Raw genomic sequence first — 20,583 nt, forward strand, 5'->3', positions numbered from 1 at the left:
GTGTACAAGAACACTTTTCATTTGCACCGACCAAGACGCGTAATTGGAATCGTCCAATTTTTCGATTTGGAAATGCGAACTCATTGTGTTTTAAACTATAATACACCGACGGACAGTATAATTATTTGCGTTTACTAATTTAAATACCGACACACAGTCTTTCGCTACATATATTAACACACAACAACGCGTGCGCACAAGTCTATCACACAATTTCAAAATCGCGAATGTCGACACACAGCAGTGCCCTGGGCCCATAACCTGTTTGTTTGATTTATTGTGATAGACTAAAATAAAGTGAGTATGAGAAAGGATTACAAACTAGTATGTAAAGAGATGAGGATAACGGAAAATAGTGATGGGAAGTGTTGCCACGTATATATATTTCCAACAAATGTTTATTTTGACATTTAGTACAGATATCACTGACGGTCATACCCACTTTATAAAAAATATTTTAAACATTAAAAAGTAAAAAATCTTCAGTACGTGAAAAAATTAGTTAGTTAAATCGATTTTCAGTTGTATTTCCATCTCCGTCAATTAGACGTCCAGTGTCAAATTTAACGGAAGAAGAACAAGTGAAAATTAGACAGCGCTAATTTGCATTAGCGGGCTTAATTTACATTTACTTGCGCATTTGACCCATGTTAATGTAAATTTGCAATGCACGAGAATTACGTGCATTTAGCTGAATTTACCAAATTTGAGTAGGCAACGCTGCTCAAAAATGGCCGATATTTGCTATTTTTTGACAGATGTCGCTTGAAGTCTGCCGCCTCCTTTGCGTTTACAGCATCAGGGGTAAGCAGTTTTATATTTCTAATTAAATTATGTGTAAGTATATTCACAAAAAACAGTTTTAATATTTTTAGATGGCAGAAAATAAACAACGCACAGTTTGCTATCCATTTTTCCAATATTCTTAACTTTTTCACACACTTTTTTCGCATAACAATTAATTATTGCTTTTAATTTCGCTCTATTATCTGTGAACGTATTTAATAATAAACGAAGTTTTTCGTTTAATTTTTGATTTTGCAAAAATACCAAAATTTCTATTAATAATTTCTCTTATTCATTTTTATTTTACCTTTTTTTTTTGTAAATAAACAAACAAATTTCACAATCAGCTGTCTATATGCAGAAGTCTGCCGTCTGTCACCATAAAATTTCAAATAGCGTTGCTTAATGCGTATTAATTTTGCTCGTCTGTCAGGGCTATTAACAAGCTACGAGGCATCATAACGTCAACTGATTTGATAAAGCTTTTATATGTAAATCAAAATTTCCAGAACGGAAGCGAGCGAACCACACCACAGCACAATTACAGCTGTTGAGCTGAACTGCAGTTACGTTTCTCATGCCACTGAACAGTTATTATTCTAGCAACTTCTGACGCTACCACACGCTAATACATATTCAAATAAAAACGCTCTTTTTCAAGTAAAATTTTCCAAGTGTTATTGTATTTCACAGTAGAGTCATTTGATACCATTCGAGTAATAAAGGCTTTTAACGCTAAAATTGGTGACCCCGACGTGATTCCTGAGGATTGCGTCAAACTAATCTCAATAGTATCCACATGTTACTACAGTGGTAGACATTCGTATAAGCGCACAACGAAATTTTTCGAAAAAGCATATTTAAACCAGATTATTTCGGAAAAAAAGATTTTGATATGTCAATTACTGTAATGCTATATTGTATACCAATGACTGGCGCCAGTAAGTCGGCATGTAAAGGTACTTGTTTAAGTAGGCAAATCACAATAAAAGAAGCATCGCAGTAGTAACGCGGACATTCGTATAAGCGCATATTTTTTAAAAGAGGAGCTGCAGCGTAAATTTTTTTTTGCTTTTCATTAGACGGTAGATAATAAGTAAAAGGTAAAGTGGGCTTTTTAGTGTAAAATTTTGTATTTACATGTATTTTATTGATAATTTAGATCATGCCTAAAGGATCTTATTTGACGCAAGAAGAACGGGTGTCAGTTAAATTGTTAAAGGAAGAGAAGTACTCAAATCGTGCGATTGCAAAGAGAATAGAGAGGTCTGAGAACGTAATCCGTAATTTTTTAAAAAAAGGCAGTAAGTATGGAATAAAACCGCCAACAAAGGGTAACCAAAAACTGATACTCCGTCAAAAAGGGCAAATACTCCATGAAGCAACAAAAAATAAACTAAGTTGCAGCCAAATTAAAGCAAAATGAGAGATCGACGTAACACCTCGTCAAATCGCCAGGGTGCTCAACACTTCCCCGAATGTTAAATGGACGAAATTAAAGAACAAGCCACGTTTAACAACACAACACAAGCAAGAACGGTTAAGATTTGCTAAAAAATACATGTCCTGGAAAAAGGAGTGGCAGAGGGTTATTTTTTTAGATGAGAAAAATTCAATTTAGACGGACCAGATTGCTACAGTTGTTTCTGGCACGATCTAACCAAAGAAAATGTGGTGCGATCGAAGCGAAATTTCAGAGGCGGGAGCGTCATGGTTTGGGGAGCATTTTGCTATGATTCTAGGCTTAACCTGGTACCCATAACATGCCGCATGAACTCCACAGCATACACAGATCTACTCCAACAAAACCTCTTTCCATTTGTAAGGCAATCAATGGAAATCGAAAATGTATTCCAACAGGACAATGCCTCGATACATGCTTCTCGGCAAACAAAGGCGTGGTTGGAGAGCTAAGAAGTACCTTTACTTGATTGGCCGGCATGCAGTCCGGATTGTAACCCCATAGAAAATCTGTGGGGAGTAATGGCAGGGAAAGTTTACGGCAATGGGCGTCAATACAGCAACGTCAATGAGCTTAAAACTTCAATTCAGTAATGTTGGCTTGATTTGAGCGGAGATTTGCTCAAAAATCTTGTTGAGTCTGGGGTGGCCATACCAAGTACTAAGATTAAGTGAAGGTATCGAGTTTTATTTTATTTTCCATCAGATGTGGAGTGCGCTTAAATGAATGTCTCCTTAAAAATCCAGATTTCTTTAAAATTATGTTAAGTTTTTACTAATTACTGTTGAATTGATAAAAATTTTAAATTAACAATATGTAAAACAATAAAATGAATAACTTTCAATATTTAAATGCAACAATTAAAGCTTTTATTTATTAAAAACCCAAAACATATGTGTGCGCTTATACGAATGTCTACCACTGTATAAGTACAACAAAAATGACTCTCGACCGTTCACCTGTTCGCCATGAGCAAAATCAACAAGACCAAATTCTTTGTTATCCGGAGACGCTCAGAGCGTACTCTTCAGCGACACTGCAACTGGCATTCCTGTCACAGACAACAGACCATCTGGTGGAAACACTAATTTCAATGCGGTACAAGGCAACTTTAAAAATTACTATCTGTATCGCAAAGTTCAGTCTTATAACGATGCAAAAATTATGGCAGTTTTACAATTCACACTCCCTGAATTCTGGACCAACGATCCCGAGCTCTGGTTCATTCAGGTGGAGGCATCAGGAACGACAATACTATGTACCAGGCAGTCGTCGGCGCTTTGAAGCCAGAAGTACTCAAGGTGGTGTCGGACATCATCAGGGCATCACCAGCTCAAAATAAGTACATCAATTTAAAAACCAATCTCCTAAAACGTTTCACCGATTCAGTTGATCACCAGTTGTTCAAGCTGCTGACAGAGCTTGAACTCGGGAATCGGAAGCCTATCCAGCTTCTCAGGGAGATGAGGACCAGATCAGAGCATCAGATAAGCTTTCTCGCAATAAATAGTTGGCGCTGCTGCCTGACATTGTATCCAGAACCCTCAAAGCCGCAGAATAACAGCACGCTTGTCCAGCTCGCCGAAGCTGCAGACAGTGCCGTAGAAAACCACACCATTCCTCGGGTTATGTCAACCAGCATTCAGGCTTTACCAGCTCATGTCCAGGCCGTCATGAAGAGTGGTTTTCATTCCCAGCTACATAACGGTTACGACACCCGGGCTTGGTCGAGCACAGGTTCAGCAACCTAGAGCGAGCCGTGGGGACTCTGACAGCCGCACTCTCCGAGTTGACCATTAAACTCAGTAAAAGCAGCGAGGGATGTCCACTTTCACGATCTCGAACTACAGGAACATCAGGTCTTTGTTTCTATTACAGCAAATTCGGTGAGAGAGCCCACCGATGTCTTCAACCCTGCACATACAAGCCTGCTACCAACCAGAGAAAATAGCGATGCTGTCGTCATCAGTCATGGCGGTTGGCGACAGTAATCATCATGTTCCATCCAACAAGGAGTATCGCCTGCGTGTACATGACAGATCGTCACACCAGAGATTCCTCCTTGACTCTGGCTCAGTGGTCTCTATAGTACCACGAGCTTTTGTCAAGCAAAAACTATTACCGTCGGAATTTAAACTTTACGCAGCAAACTCAACTACCATCAAAACATACGGTCGAGCTTTGACATGGCCATTCATCATCGCCGACGTTCAGTCTGCGATCATTGGGACTAACTTCATCGTACACTGTGGTCTACTGATAGACCTAAAAAAACATCGACTCATCGATCCGATAACATCACTCACTACGACGGGAGAACTTACTGAAACCACAGAATATAGTATTTCGACAGTGGACAAACCCTTTTCAACACCAATATCGATAGCAGGTATGTCGACCTTTTAAATAGTTTTATTGATGTCACCACGGGCCTTCCGGTAGTTGAACGAGTCCGCCGACTAGCCGGTCACAAACTAAAAGCAGCAAAAGATGGCATCAACCTGCTCCTAGAGCTTGGGGTGATTCGACCTTCTAGCAGCAACTGGGTCATTGCCATCCACATGGTATCCAAGATGCTGGGGGGCTGGCGAACTACTGGAGACTTCAGGCGATACGAAGCGGAAACGGTCCGTAACCGCTACCCAGTACCTGTTGCTGAAGACTTATTTCAGCGCCTCCACGGAAAGAAAATTTTTTCAACAATCGATCTCACTCGTGCGTATCATTAGATTCCTGTGGCTCCAGAAGACAGTCACAACACCTTTTGGTTTTTTTGAGTTCTTGGGAATACCGCCGGTACTACGCAATGCAACCCAAACCTTTCAACGCCACATGGACAACATCTTAAGAGGTTTGGACTCGTTGGCTGTTTCATTGATGACCTCACAGTGGCTTTTGAAACCCATGAGGAACATCTCCAAAACCTAGATTCAGATTTTCAACGTACTACGCGCCAACAAACTCACTACGAATTCCAGTAAGTGCTATTTCGCAAACGAAGATATTACATACCTGGGTTATACAATTAACAAGGACAGATACAAACCTTTAGCTGAACGCGTTGATATGATCCTGTCATTTCCCCATGCTGAGACCATCACCGATCTCCGTAGATTTCTGGAAATAATCAATTACTACCGCAAATCTATTTCCAATGCTTCACAACTACAGGCACCATTGAAATCTTTTCTAAAAAATACCAAGAAAAACGACAAACGCAAAGTGCCTTGGACGCCAAAGGATGAAAAAGCCTTAGAAGACTGTAAAAATAGTGTGGCAGCAGCAACTAGAACAACATTCCTTTCATCTTCCGCCTCTCTCTCTCTCACAATTGGCGCATCCGAATCAGCCATAGGCGCATCGTTAGAGCAGTTCGAGGATAGCATCTGGAATTCAATTGGATTTTTCTCCAGAAAGCTCAGCCCCACAGAGGTGAAGTACAGCACGTACCACAGAGAGCTGTTAGCAGTATTTGCAGCCATTAAATTATTCCGACACATACTGCAGGGACGCCATTTTATCATTAAAACGGATCACAAGTCCTTAACCTACGCTTTCGCCCAAAGAGCTTCACCACGACAGCTAAACCAGCTCGATTACATCTCCCTGTTCACCACTGAGATCGTTTACTTTAAAGGTAAGGAGAACGCGCTCGCGCTCTATTCAGGATCAGTACCATTAACAACAACACGACTTTGAAATTCCAACGTCTATCAATTGACGAAAGCACCTCAATTTATTGTGACATATCACCCGGTGTGGTAAGACGTTTCATTCCCAAAAACCTTCGCCGAGTGCCCTTCGACACAATCCATGGACTCTCCCATCCCTTGGTCGAGTTACGGCCCGCACACTCAAGCAAAAGTTCATTTGGCCGGAAGGACGCATTGAACTGGTCCCGCAACTGCATACCGTGCCAACGCTCCAAGATTCAGCGTCACAATCGCTTCACACCTAAACACATTGACGTACCTGACGCTAGGTTCAACCATGTACACCTCGACCTCATTGAACTTAGATAGATAAATAGATTAGATGGATTTTCCAGGTGTCCCGTTGCTGTTCCTCTAAAGGACATGACGGCTGACGTCGTTTTCTCTGCTTTCTACTCGAACTGGACTACTCAGTTCGGCATACCGCTCACCATCACTACAGATCAAGGAACCCAATTCGAGTCTGCGCAGTTCACGTGCCCTGAGAACTTTTCATTTCAGAGGACATACCACCGGCCCATAGATTTTCGTCGAGAAGTTTTGTAAGCATATTACGTTTTTAAAATTAAAGTCGTTGGAAAAGAGAATGTTGTCTCCGTGGACAGGCTCAAGCCAGCATACATCGCCAAAGAAGACACTAAAAACACTCAGCCAGAACCTGTGAAAAATGATAAGCCTCAACGAATTCAGGAACTAACAACCAGTCAATTTCAGCCAGCATCTGGAATTATGGACAAGCCTCTTCGTACTTATTCCAGAAGAGATAAAACTGTTTCGTTCAACTCGTATCCTACGAAAGTAACTGAGGGGAGAGTATATGTGACAACTCCGCCTGCAGCAAATTCCACCACAGCACAATTACAGCTGTCGAGCTGAATTGTAGTTACAGTCTTATGCCACTGAACAATTACAATTACAGCTGTTGACAAAAGATTTTTTTTACAGTAAGGTTACAAAATTAATGCTGTATCAGGGGTAAGTAAGTTAATGTCAATACACTTTTTTGTATTGCTCAATATAGTGGTTCAATTTTTTATTTGATTTTACCACTCAGATTGATGTCCATTTAGTCGATAAATCGTGTCAAATCTATTGATTTCAAGTCATCTGCAGTAGGTACATTAATTTATATTCGTGGGCTCGAAAGCGTTCATGGCCTCTACCGTTAAATATGGGAACACAAACGATGATAATTTTTTTTTCGGAGATTCCCCAACGAAACTTGTAACGTACCATTGTATTTTTCTTTTATTTTACTTTTAACGTCGTCAATGAAAAGTCAGTACCTACCTTCTCGAGCACAATCTAATATTGTATCTATATACATTAGGCCGGGTCGATTTGTGGGGAGGCAAAAAATTCGCCCAATTCTCTATGAAAATCATATTCTAGGGATCAAAATAAGATACTTTGCCGAAGGAACCATACCTCTGAAACGAATTTTGATGTTCCCCAATTTGGGTCGAACTTTTGGGTAGGGGCAAATTTGGAAAAATCCCACTTTGACCCATTTAGAGTGCTCCAATCGAGTCCAAATGTATGACCGACCCCACTAACTTTGGACGGCCGATCCACCCATGCCAGTGGCACACCCCTGGAACTCCCTGGGGTTCCCCATACAATCATTTCAAAAATCACCATTTTTGGTGATTTACATGAAAAAATCAGCTAAATTGCTATTTTTTCTTTATTTTTATTTATTTATTTATAATAATATCTTTTTTTTCTCTTAAGAAATTTATTTAGTCAGAACATATGTAAATGAAAAAAATTAATTTAAGTGATGATCTTAAACTAACAATAGACAATTGTGTTTGCCCTTGAGATCGCAAATGATCCTAAACTAACAATAGACAAGAAACAATTATGTTTGCCTTGAAGATCGCAAATGATCTTAAACTAACAATAGAGAATTGTGTTTGCCCTTGAAAACACTTATGCTTAAGATATGTGTACATACTGTCGGTAGTTTAGATTAGTGTTAAGATGTGTGTATGCACTCAGCATGTGGTGCATACATAAATTAGGATAAGGAATGCTATAAATAAAGGAGCTCTGGGCAACCAGAGCTAAGTTCTATTTAACAACCGAAACCCTACGCGTCTAACTTTACAATTAACATTTCATTCTTATTACCTCAAAAAGTTTACAATGAATCCCCCATCCTCTACACCGCAAGATGAAGCAACAACATCAACAACTATCGAAAACCCAATGAGTCATATACCCAAGAATGATTTTACTGTTTTTGGTGTGTCTTCTGATTTGACTGATCTTAATTTACCAACCCATCTGGATATCTTGAGATATTATTTTTACTTAAGCGAACGTGCTAAAACAGAACAAAAAAAGTTTTCCCGTAAATCATTCACTATTCAAGTACAAGATAAGTTGATTGGAATTTGGGAAAAACTTGGTATGGAAATAATGCTGAAAAAAAGTGTATGTAATAAAATGAATAAATTTCTTGACAAGTGCCAAGGGCAAATCAAGAGAAGAAACAACACCCAACAGTTTACAGAATATGTAAAATCTCTGGAAACAATTTTTTACATTGGAACATGCAAATGCGATTTGAAGACAGCTCCATGTGCATGCGGCTGGGTTCCCGAACGCCTCAAAGAGTTCATGCACGATCAACATAATCAGAGAAGACTAACAATGAATGCATTTATAATGGAAACTGAAGAGCAAGGAGCAACGTCTATGTCATCAATGCCAACATACCAAGATCCCGATGATTCAACATACGCACCGCCACCGGTTCAAGAAGATATGGATAGAAGCACAAGTGTCACAATACACAGAGAGATACGATTGTTTTAACTTTGCCTTGGTATGTGACAGATTTGGTGTGCCTGACAGAGTAGCATCAGCATTGGGAACCGCTCTTTTGCAAGATTTTAAAATTAAAGATAAGCATGGGAAACCTCTCATCATGGATAAATCGAAAGTTCGCAGAGAAAAGAGAAATGCAGACAAGAAGTGCTTCGCAAACGGTAAGATGATTCCAATTTGTTAGCGTTTTCATTCGATGGCAGAAAAGATGATACTTTAACGATAGATAAAATTGATGAGAAGTATCATACTAGGATGGTAAAAGAACCTCATCTTGTTATTTTGAGAGAACCCAATTCTGAATTGATTGGTTACGTAAGACTGGAACATGAAACCGCTGAATACAAAACAACCAAATTAAATGGTTTTTCAACGATAAAAATATATCACTGGATACATTAATTGGAATATGCACTGACGGTGAGCCAACAAACACTGGCCCACACGGTGGAATTATACGACGATTCGAATTGCTGTTAAAAAGACCATTGCATTGGTTTGTTTGCCTTCTACACTTCAACGAACTTCCGTTTCGGCATTTGTTTGAAGCTTTGGATAAATCAACCAGCACTGGACCAAGATCGGCAACCGGAAAACTGAGCCGTCAAATCGAAACTTGTGAAACTCTTCCGGTAAGTTATTGCTATCACTCATTTATTATAATTGTCAACCATTTTTAATTATTTTATTATTATATATTTTTAGGTGGTGGACGGCTTCCAGAAAATTGAGTTGCAAAATATGCCCCCTGCTCCAGAAAAAAAGAATTTTCCACCGATTCGAAGTACTTATACGACATGGCCCATGCAATTTCTAGCGGCGTGGTTCCGGTTGATCTGGCTAAAATCAAACCAGGGAAAATTGTACATTCTCGGTGGCTCACCAAGGCCGCTAGATTATTGCGATTATATGTGACAACGGAAAATCCAGATGCAAATTTAAGAATTCTGGTTGAATTTATAATTAAATGTTATGTGACAATGTACTTCAATATCAAGTATTACAGCTCTGTCGTGTACGGCAGTGCATTATTTTTCAAGTTCATTGGTTGGTCACGATTTCTGAGAACCTCCTTTACGCAAAATTGTCAGTCAAGTAATTAAAGATAATTCATATTATGCGCATTCGGAAAATATCAAGTTATCAATGTTGTTTGGTGATAGGAAAAGAAAAGCGCGACTGTGCCATCAAGAAAATTCTACGCTATCGAACCGATGTTGACGAGCCAATGGAACTTAGAGTTTATAAAAAACCAGATATATAAACTTTAATTGCACAAGTTATACGGAATTGATCAATTTGAATGATATAAATATCGTATTTGAATCCACCATTCACGCTGAAGCATTCCGTACGATACATTGAAAGAATATTTAAATCAAGATGATCCACCGTTTAATGATCCAAAAATTCCATCACACATACAAGGAACGGAACGACATGTTCAATTGCTAGCTAGCGTTTCCAAACGGGTTATACCGGAAAATGTATAGGCTGTTATCGCGACGACATTAGAGAGCCGTGCGAAATTGCCCAGACTTGAAAGTAAAAAAGGCTTCAAACAATAATTTTTTTTAGTTTGTTTTCTATAACTCACTTAAATTAATTTTTTCATTTACATATGTTCTGACTAAATAAGTTTCTTAAGAGAAAAAATAGATATTATTATATGTAAATAAATAAATAAAAATAAAGAAAAAACATAGCCATTTAGCTGATTTTTTTATGCAAAGGCCAAAAATGGTGATTTTTTGAAATGATTGTATGGGGAACCCCCCAGGGGTGTTCCAGGGGGTGTGCCACTGGCATGGGTGGATCGGCCGTCCAAAGTTAGTGGGGGTCGGTCATACATTTGGACTCGATTGGAGCACTCTAAATGGGTCAAAGTGGGATTTTTCAAAATTTGCCCCTACCCAAAAGTTCGACCCAAATTGGGGGACATCAAAATTCGTTTTTAAGGTATGGTTCCTTCGGCAAAGTTTTTTATTTTGATCCCTAGAATATGATTTTCATAGAGCAATGGGCGATTTTTAAATCGACTTATCAAGTGGAATTTCTAAGTGCTTTGGAGAGGCTTAGTATGACACCGCATTATTTGCGTCTCAAAGTTGGGATCTGTCGTTATTATGTTTCGCAATCTTCAAGCACCGCAACTGTGTAATGCAACCCGACTGTAACGTAACTATCTTATAGAATGGGGCAGAATGCTTGACTCTACGAATTCCTCTGAGCTCCAACGATTTGCCATTTTCATTGCCAATTTTCCATATCAGTTTCAACGCATTCCGTTTCCAGTGAAAATTGCATTTGAGATGAGAATCAATAGGACACAAGGATAGTCGCTGGAAGTGTGTGGCATAAATTTGGAAATGCTATGTTTTTCACACGGCCGGATATACGTGGCGTGCTCACGAGTTGGAAAACCATCTTCTCTGTACATTTACGCATCCATACAGAAACCAAAAAATTTGGTTTATCAGGCTTCGCTACATTTAAAAATTTGGAAAAATCGAAAATAAATGATTTTCAACACAATATGAATTCAACTTCCTTTTCGTTTCAAAACACATAATTTCAGGCAGGACAACGGCTGCCGGGTCAGCTAGTTATTTAAATAAATTACAAAGCTAAAATTATAGATAAAAAGAAGAAACCCAGTGGTGCATTTGAACGCAAACAACGTCAAGAAAGAGAAGATAGTAAACAAAAATTTTCTAATTTTCTGATGTATTGGGAAACTTTACCAACAAAATGTTAAGTGATAACGGAAAACGTCAAATTCTTGATGTGAGCCCTTCAAGACCTTCACCAACAACATCAACCAGAACAATAACAGCCCTATTCTGAAAAAACTTCTTAACTGAGTTGAGAGGAAAAATTTAAGAGATTTCTTGTGAGGCATATTTTGTAAAATCTTTCAGAGAAAATTTATTTATTTATTTATATATATTTCTATTTATTTATCTTACCCCTTCTTTGTATCTGAAACATTCTGCGCGCTTGAAGGGAAATAAATTTCACTGCCCTTAACATCCATAATTAATTTCGAAATAAAGTGCAGAGCTCTATACACAGAGGACTGGCTCATAGAGAGCATTTAAATATTACCAACGCATTTTTGGTAAGATACAAACACGCCAGGAAACGCAGATCAAAATATATACTCGACTGCTGCACATCATGCGGCACCAATTCACCTATAAGTACTTTACATAGCGATTTTGGGAATCGAAATGTATTTATAAATGTTGTGTCTTGCATAGTAAAAGGATCGCTTTTGTCTCGTAAACCCTTCAAAATTTTCCTCCTACCCCCGTTTCCTCCTCCTCAACAATTGTCGCATACACAAAGAACAGTTCCTCCATGCTAGTTATAAAACTCAAATATTTTTAAAAAAATGTCAAATATTGATGTAAAACAAAAAAAACACAGATGTTTTGTATTATGATGGCTGCTTTCACACGTCACAGATATTTGTGATAATAGTGAGCATTTGAGCTTTTGTATTTTCGCCAACATAAGGTAACCCTCACTATAGTGAGAAACATCACTATAGTGAGTGTGGTAATGTTTGTGGGGGCATGAGAATAGGTGTAAGTGTCTTTTAAAATTGTACCACGTTTCGTGGTCTAAATATTAGCCAGTTAATCTGTTTTGGTTGTGTTATTCCAAAATATTAGACGCTACCAATTGTCAACCCTGCTGGTTATTTGCTTCACAAAGGAATAAAGTTTGGGGTACCGGAATTTGAGATTGGAAGCATTTATCAGAAAGAATTAAACAACACGTTGGTAAGGTGGCCATTCGAAAACATGTGCTGTGTATGAATTTTGGAAAATAAACGATACCAATACCAGGAATAAAGGGATGTACAACTTATTCCAGTGTTAGAGCGCTTCAAAATTAGCGTTTTTTATAACATTTTCCATTATGGCCAGATTGAAAATAATAATTTTTGGGCATTTAAATTGAAACCCCCAACATTTAGTAGGAATAAAAATTGCTATGCAGTGGTTATTTATTATATGGAGAAACTATTTAAATCTTTATAAAGTATAATAGAACAACTGACTTTTGACCTTTCAATACCCAATAAAAGGATTTAAGCTTGCTAGCTCTCAATCATTAAATGCTTTTAATCATTTTAAATTGAAACTAATACCATGATGCTTCAAATTACAAAACGTTTCATCAAATACCTTTAAATTTCACAAATTTATTTAATTTTCATTGTTTTTCATATCTATAAGTGGTCTTGAACGATGCAACAAATCCTTCCGTTTACATATTTTTTTGTTAAGATCGCTCGTTTCCAATTGATAAACGTCAAAACCTACTGAACTCGATTAGCTGTCAAAGGTTTTGACGTTTAGCAATTGTTCTCTCACTTCCAGCATGGATAAATTGATCCGAAACTCCTCTCTTCGCTTTCTGAGAGAGCCCATGATCTTCACGGTTTGGTATGGCAATACTGAAAGTTCATGGGCTACGAATCAGGTGACAAGCTAAACAATGAACTGCCAGACAAAATGCCGTTAAAAATAACTAACAAAATTAGTTCGTTATTTTTCATTGAGGAGTACATGTTGTGAAAATATAGCGTATAAGTTTTTAATTAAAAATACAGCGTATAACAGCCCTATTCTCATGCCCTCACAAAAGTCACCAACCTCACTACAGTGATGTTTCTCACTATAGTGAGGGGTTACCTTATTCTGGCGAAAATTCAAAAGCTCAAATGCTCACTATTATCACAAATATCTGTGACGTGTGAAAGCAGCCATCATAATACAAAACATCTGTGTTTGTTTTATTTTACATCAATATTTGACATTTTTTAAAAAATATTTGAGTTTTATAACTAGCATGGAGGTACTGTTCTTTGTGTATGCGGCAATTGTTGAGGAGGAGGAATCGGGGGGTAGGAGGAAAATTTTGAAGGGTTTACGAGACAAAAGCGATCCTTTTACCATGCAAGACACAACATTTATAAATACATTTCGATTCCCAAAATCGCTATGTAAAGTACTTATAGGTGAATTGGTGCCGCATGATGTGCAGAAGTCGAGTATATCTTTTGATCTACGTTTCCTGGCGTGTTTGTATTTTTACGGGCATGGCTCTTACCAAAAATGCGTTGGTAATAGTTATATGCTCTCTATGAGCCAGTCCTCTGTGTCTAGAGCTCTGCACTTTATTTCGAAATTAATTATGGATGTTAAGGGCAGTGAAATTTAATTTGGGTAAGATAAATAAATACAAATAAATATAAATAAATAAATTTTCTCTTAAAGATTTTACACGAAATTTGGGATCAAGGGCACAATCGGCGCAATCGATTGTACCCACATTGGGATTGTTTCACTCTCAAGCACAGACGCATACATATCTTTATTATCCATTTGTGTTTTTGTTTGTTTATTTTTACTAAAACAGCTGTTTGACAGCAAAAAGCTTTTTACCTCACGTGGTGACTTTTTTAAGCTTTTTTCTTATGAGGTTTGAGCAAGAATAGCCTCACAAAATATGCCTCACAAGAAATCTCTCAAATTTTTCATCTCAACTCGGTTGAGAGGTTTTTTCAGAATAGGGCAGTAAGTGTTTTTACTAAAAATAAAGTTGGTAAGTATATTATTAAGGCCATCGTAAATACATGTATATAAATATATTATGTTTTCCTAACGTATTATAGGAAAATGCCGAGAACTAAATATAAGTGTGTGGCTGGATGCGTAGGAGCGCGACGGTTTTTCAATTTCCCCAACAAGGAGAAGGATGGATCCAGGTTCGTAAATAATTTTAATTAGTAGAAAAATATAGTTATTTAGTGAAATTTAGAAATATTTTTTCATAAATTGTGCCTATTTTGATATTGTTTTAGATGCAATTTATTGCATGATAAAAAATATATTATACTTGCGAAATGTAATGTAATTTAGTAAATAGTCCCTGCAAGACGGAGGTAACAGATTGCACAAACATATTGAAACATTTTCAGCTGTTCACTAATAGTGCCCATACACGAGCACACAAGTGCGTTCGATCGGTATGAATTCGTTTGCAAATACACGACACAAACATCCATTTTGCGTTCGTTCTTCACAGAGTTAACATGTGCGACAGGCAAGCGGAACATTTCTTGGAATTTATTTCTAATGTAACATTTTTATCTATTTCATTGTATTTCGTTAATAAGTTATTCCAACTTTTATTTTTCTTACACTATGTACATATATGTATGAGCGCTTAGGCAAAACGCGAAAACTTTAAAGCGTGATTTCTCGGTTTTTCATTTTTAGGATTATTCTTAATTGGCGGGCAGGATAGAAAAAAAACTAAACGTCGTATGGAATTAGGGCAAAGTTTATTATCATTGACATAAAATTATCTCATATTTAAACTAAAAAAGAATATTAAGGAAAGTCAAGTTTTAACATATTTTTCAACAGCATAAAAAAATTATTTTGATCAAATAAAAGCCACTATTTATTCAATTTTTAATAAAATTTTAAATTTTACACTTTTTGGAATTTTCTTAGTTTAACTAGAAGATAAATTAATAAAAAAAATATGAATCTCTTTGAATTTTTTGTTTCCGATAGAAATTGGGACCTGCATCCTGCCCTGCCGTCCGAAAAATGTACATGCAAGATGCATCGGGTAATTGCTTCCCAAAGGCAGAATATCAAAGATTCTCGTATCCAAAAAATTTGTGAAATATGTTCAAATATATAACTATAAGGCCTAGAAATTTCGCTTGAATCAATTATTTCTTTCCCTCCCAAAAAAATCCTCAAAAAAATCGATTTTTTGAAGCCTCGAAAGCAGGCTCTGCCCTTAACACTTGCCATTGTCCGCGACCTTCACTGTTCGGTGACACAAGAGAAATGAGATTTTGTGCGCCGACAACGCCATACACGATACACATGCTCGCGCACCGATCGTAAAAAATCAAACATTTTCGCGAACATGGATCGGTACGCGTACAAGCCCATACACGATAAACCGCAAGCGCACACATACCGATCGAACGCACTTGTGTGCTCGTGTATGGGCGCATTTTCTGGAATTTTCAATTGAATGGGAAAATACGTAAGTAGGATAGAGAAAAACTATCGACATTCTAAACATATTGTAATATTAACTTGCTAGAATAGGAGAGACGAATGCCCCATTTTTCAAGAAGAAGAAAACGAACAGCGCAGTTTATTTTGGTTTTTAAAGAGGTAAGTTCGTTATTTCGTTATTTGATATTTGATATTTTATAATTAATTTCTTATATACATTTATACTATATATGTTATTAATTTATTTTATATAGAGTAAACGAAAAAGATTAACAACGAGGAAAAGGTAAGCATTGTGAATTGAATGTCGTGTGTGTAATTAAAATTTTTAATATTACAGAAATCATTTGGAGCGTTTGGATGCGTATAACAAAGACGCACCATTCAATTAGCCGCATCACCGGTGACTTGGAGGACGAGCATTACGTGGAGCTCGCTATTAGTTTAAGTATATATTTGATTATTGTGATGTTATTATGAAATAAAGCGAAGTAATAAAAAAAAAATGAATTTTATTTAAAAGAATTGAATTTGCTAGAAGTAACAAATGGGTAACAGACAATCTTGTTACTGCTTGTTCTTGCTAACATGCTTATATGTTATAGGTAACAAACTGATAACGAAAATAATAACACTAACAGATATTCGGGTAACAAATACTTTTTGTTATCCATAACACATAGGTAAGGAATGCGCTAACAAAAGAATTTGTTACCCGTAACATACTGTGAAGATATTTGCTAACAAATGCATGTATTCTGTTAGAACAAGGCAGCATGCGATATTTGCCATTGGTTAGAGCGAGATAACCATTGAACATCAAATAGCTATGTGTTACTTTTTTCCCACTCTCTGAACAAAAGTAACAAATATTTTAACGAATGCAAAAGTGAACAATAACAAGCCGCTTACACGTTTGCTAACAGCTACCCGTCTTGCAGGGGTATTGTAATATTTAATAGATCCAATTTAAAATGTTGTTTGGAGTAGCGTAGTAGATGTAAATATTACTATAATTATAAATTATAAGTACAAATAAATGTAATACGAGTAGAAAGTATAACATTTATTTGTACTTATAATTTATAATTATAGTAATATTTACATCTACTGCGCTACTCCAAACAACATATTAAATTGGATCTATTAAATATTACTATACTTTCTACTCGTATTACATTTATTTCTACTCGTATAATACTAATAAATGTTATAATGTAACAGTATTGGTTTTATTTGTAGTCGATATAAGATTTTAAAATTTATTATTATAAGTAAAGGTATTAAGGTTTAGGGTATATTTGTTTTTTCTTAGGCATAGTATTTGGAAACAACGATTGGGCGTAGGAGAAAATCGGCAAAAATATTTATATGCCTGTGACCGCCACGTCTCGGATGAAGTCCGGTATTTGAAAAAACTATCGCCGACTGCGGTTCCGGATAAAAATTTAACTCCTACACCCAGTTTTCAGGTAGAATTTAGCGATCCTACTTCGACTATCGACTTAGGAATATTAGATTTTGAACCTAAATTGGTCGAGAATCCCTCAATTTCAAGCGACCTGTTATTGCTAGCGTCTGTAGCAGAAGACGCACTAGAACAGGAAATAGGAGTTTTTGAAAATATTTCCATGGGCGATAGTTCGTTAGAAAAAGGATGTCAAACAAGTTTTAGTTGACATCCTTCGCGTCTAAAAACTTAAAAATAATGGAGGAAAATGTAAGTTTGAGGGTTAAATTAGAAGAAAAAGATGAGGAGATTAGTAATTTAAAATTTCAATTAAAAGAAATGTCGGTTCAATTAAAAGAAATGTCGGTCGGAAATGTGAAGACTTTAGAAAGTGAAATTAAAAATTTAGGAGAGGTTAGTAATTATGAAAATTTTAATAGAAATATTCCTCCTCAAATAAGTAGTATAATGAAAAATAGTTTAGTAAATTGTAGCCGTTAACCAAAAGGTCGTAGATACGACACCTATTTTAAAACTTTGGCTTTAGGTGCATACTTTCTTTCACCTTTAGCATATAGACACCTAAAACCTCTTCTTAGATTTCCGGGAGAGAGAACACTTGACGAGTTCGTTTCCGAATGGCATCGAGACCCCGGTTGTAGTAATAGTTCTTTAAAGTGTTTAGAGTTAAGAAGTCGGGGTTTTACGCAGGAACAAAAGTTTGTATCAATTTTGTGTGATGAAATGGCACTTAAGAGTCATTTCCAATACGTCCCTAAATACGATAAGATTATAGGAGTAGAAGATTACGGCGATGAAAATCGTACGTCTCGTATAGGTAATAGTGCAATGACTCTTATGGTTCAAGGTATTGGTGGAATGCCTTGGACACACCCACTCTCCTACTTCATTGTCCATAGTTCATGTAAAGGGAATGTCGCCAAAAAGGATATATTTTAAGCCTTCACCCAATTACAAAACAAAGGTCTCATAACTTGCCATTTTGTTTCAGATCAGGGATCTAATTTTGTCTATTTATCTAGGGTTTTAGGAGTGACCGAAGAACGCCCATATTTTCAGGTTAATGGCAAGGATATATTCTTTTTTTTTGATAGCCCCCACCTTTTAAAAAGCACTGGGAATTGTTTAGAAAATTCAAAAAATAAAGTCAGTTTTAAATCGCGTCCGGTGAGTTGGGATGACATTGTACATTCTCATAATAAGGATTCCCAAAATCCCGTGCGTTGCGCCCCTAAACTGTCTGAAGCACATATGTTTCCTAATAACTTTCAAAAAATGAGTGTGAAGCTGGCATCCCAGGTTATGAGCGACACTGTAGCCTCTGGTATGCTCGCTTCATACAGTTCAGGGCTTTTGTCGTGCCCTAATGCTCGATTTTTAAGTACCGCGGAATATCTTTTAGTTTTTAATAAGCTATTTGATATTTTTAATAGCAGCAACTTTGAAGCTATTTTGCCAACAAAAAAAATTTTTTCGGCGTCAGACGACCAGTTACAATTTTCAGATGAGGCAGCAGGAATTTTAAAGACAATTAGAATAGAAGAAGAAAATGGGTCTGACATAACAAATTCTTTTAATTATATTAAGGGTTGGATTTTAAACATAAGTAGTTTAAGACGTTTGTGGCGATTTTTGTCACAGTCAGGCTTTACTAACCTACAGACGCGAAGACTTTGCCAGGACAATTTAGAACACTACTTCGGTCATATTAGATTGTTTTGCAATAAAAAATCTTGGGGGTTGCGATACGACAATATCGTAGTAAAGGGAAACTGCGAACCCGTTCCAGAAAACGAAACCTTTTCAATTGCACAGTCTCATCAAATAATAGCAAGTGTGAGCAATGACAAAGTGGTACGGGATCTTTCTTGGCAAGAATTTCAAGGTCTTCCGCGACCAGACCACACCTTTAATCGGATAGCAGTAGGAGAAAATTTAGAATTAGATTTAGAAGTAGATTTCTTAAAAGAAAACGCATATTCGTATTTCTGTGGTTATTTTTATTTAAAAACTAGCTGACCCGGCGAACTTCGCACCGCTTAATTATTGGAGGCATATTTAGTAAGTCACAAACACACGACACAATACTTTTTTAATTTTATTGAAATTTGCTGCTTTTAGATTTTTAGGAATATTAAAGAATTATAGTATAGATGCACAGCAAAGAGACGTTAACATTTCAAGTGACATTTTACCATAGACAATTTTTTTTGAGAGAATACTGACAAATATTTACACTATAACTATCAAACTACATCTGTCGTTTTTTTTTTGACGATGGTCATGGTTAGGAAAAGAAGAAGAACTACATCTGTCATCGAGAAAATAAAGAATTCAAACAACTATAATATAGTTATAATGAAGCTATATATCCCTCAACTCCTTAAAATGCATTGTCCGTTTTGTAATAAGTGGATGGAACGGCAGAAAAAAAATAATAACTGTCCAGATTGTATTAAATTATTATTAAGATGCGACGAATGCTACAACATAATCGCTGTTACCTTCAGATTTTGTACCAAGTGTGGTAAGAATGCAGAACGAATAATACGCGTGAACAGGGCAAAAGTACAAAAAAATATATTAAAACAAAAGCTGCTAACTAAACCAAAACACGTTTCTACAATGCCATCTTCATCATCTGAGGAGACTGTTGGCAGAGTTCTCAGTTCAACTGTTTATTCAAGACTTATTATACAAAATGGATTTCATGTTTCAGTAGTTATATATGTTACATATATAATGTAGTGTATTCATATGGAATATATAACTTATTCGTATTACATTTTCGGACAAAGCCCTCTTAGGAAATATATTACTTGTTACATTTTCAACACTCTTTCTCAAGTAAAATATTTCTAGACGTTAATATTTAAGACCAAGCATTTCTACAAATTTAACATGTTTTTGTTTTTGCAAATTTTTAGTAAAAATATCAGATACATTTTCATTTGTTGAAACATACTCTAACTCTATTTCTCTACGATCAACCACATCTCGAATGTAGTGATATTTTATCTCTATATGCTTGGTTCTCTTATGAAATATAGGATTCTTCGAAATTTGTATTGTGCTTATGTTGTCGGCTTTCAACAAAATTGGCTCTTCGGAACTGCAACCTACTTCCTTCAATAAGCGACGAAGGTATACTGCTTCTTTTGCTGCTGTGCACAAGGCAATGTATTCTGCCTCAGTGCTACTTAAAGCGAGGACATCTTGCTTCTTGGATTGCCAAGAGAATGTACT

General features: G+C 36.6%; 1 long non-coding RNA gene across 1 annotated transcript; it reads right to left on the reverse strand.

Moving 5' to 3' along the window:
• Window positions 1-248: 248 nt before the first annotated feature.
• LOC120781653 lies at window positions 249-20,075 on the reverse strand. Its single transcript, XR_005706117.1, has 3 exons — window positions 19,989-20,075; window positions 7,252-7,254; window positions 249-261 (listed from the first exon to the last, which is right to left on the reverse strand). It is a non-coding gene; the product is annotated as an uncharacterized LOC120781653 (long non-coding RNA).
• Window positions 20,076-20,583: the final 508 nt, after the last annotated feature.

This window comes from Bactrocera tryoni, unplaced genomic scaffold (assembly GCF_016617805.1).
Source record: "Bactrocera tryoni isolate S06 unplaced genomic scaffold, CSIRO_BtryS06_freeze2 scaffold_7, whole genome shotgun sequence".
NCBI lineage: Eukaryota > Metazoa > Arthropoda > Insecta > Diptera > Tephritidae > Bactrocera > Bactrocera tryoni.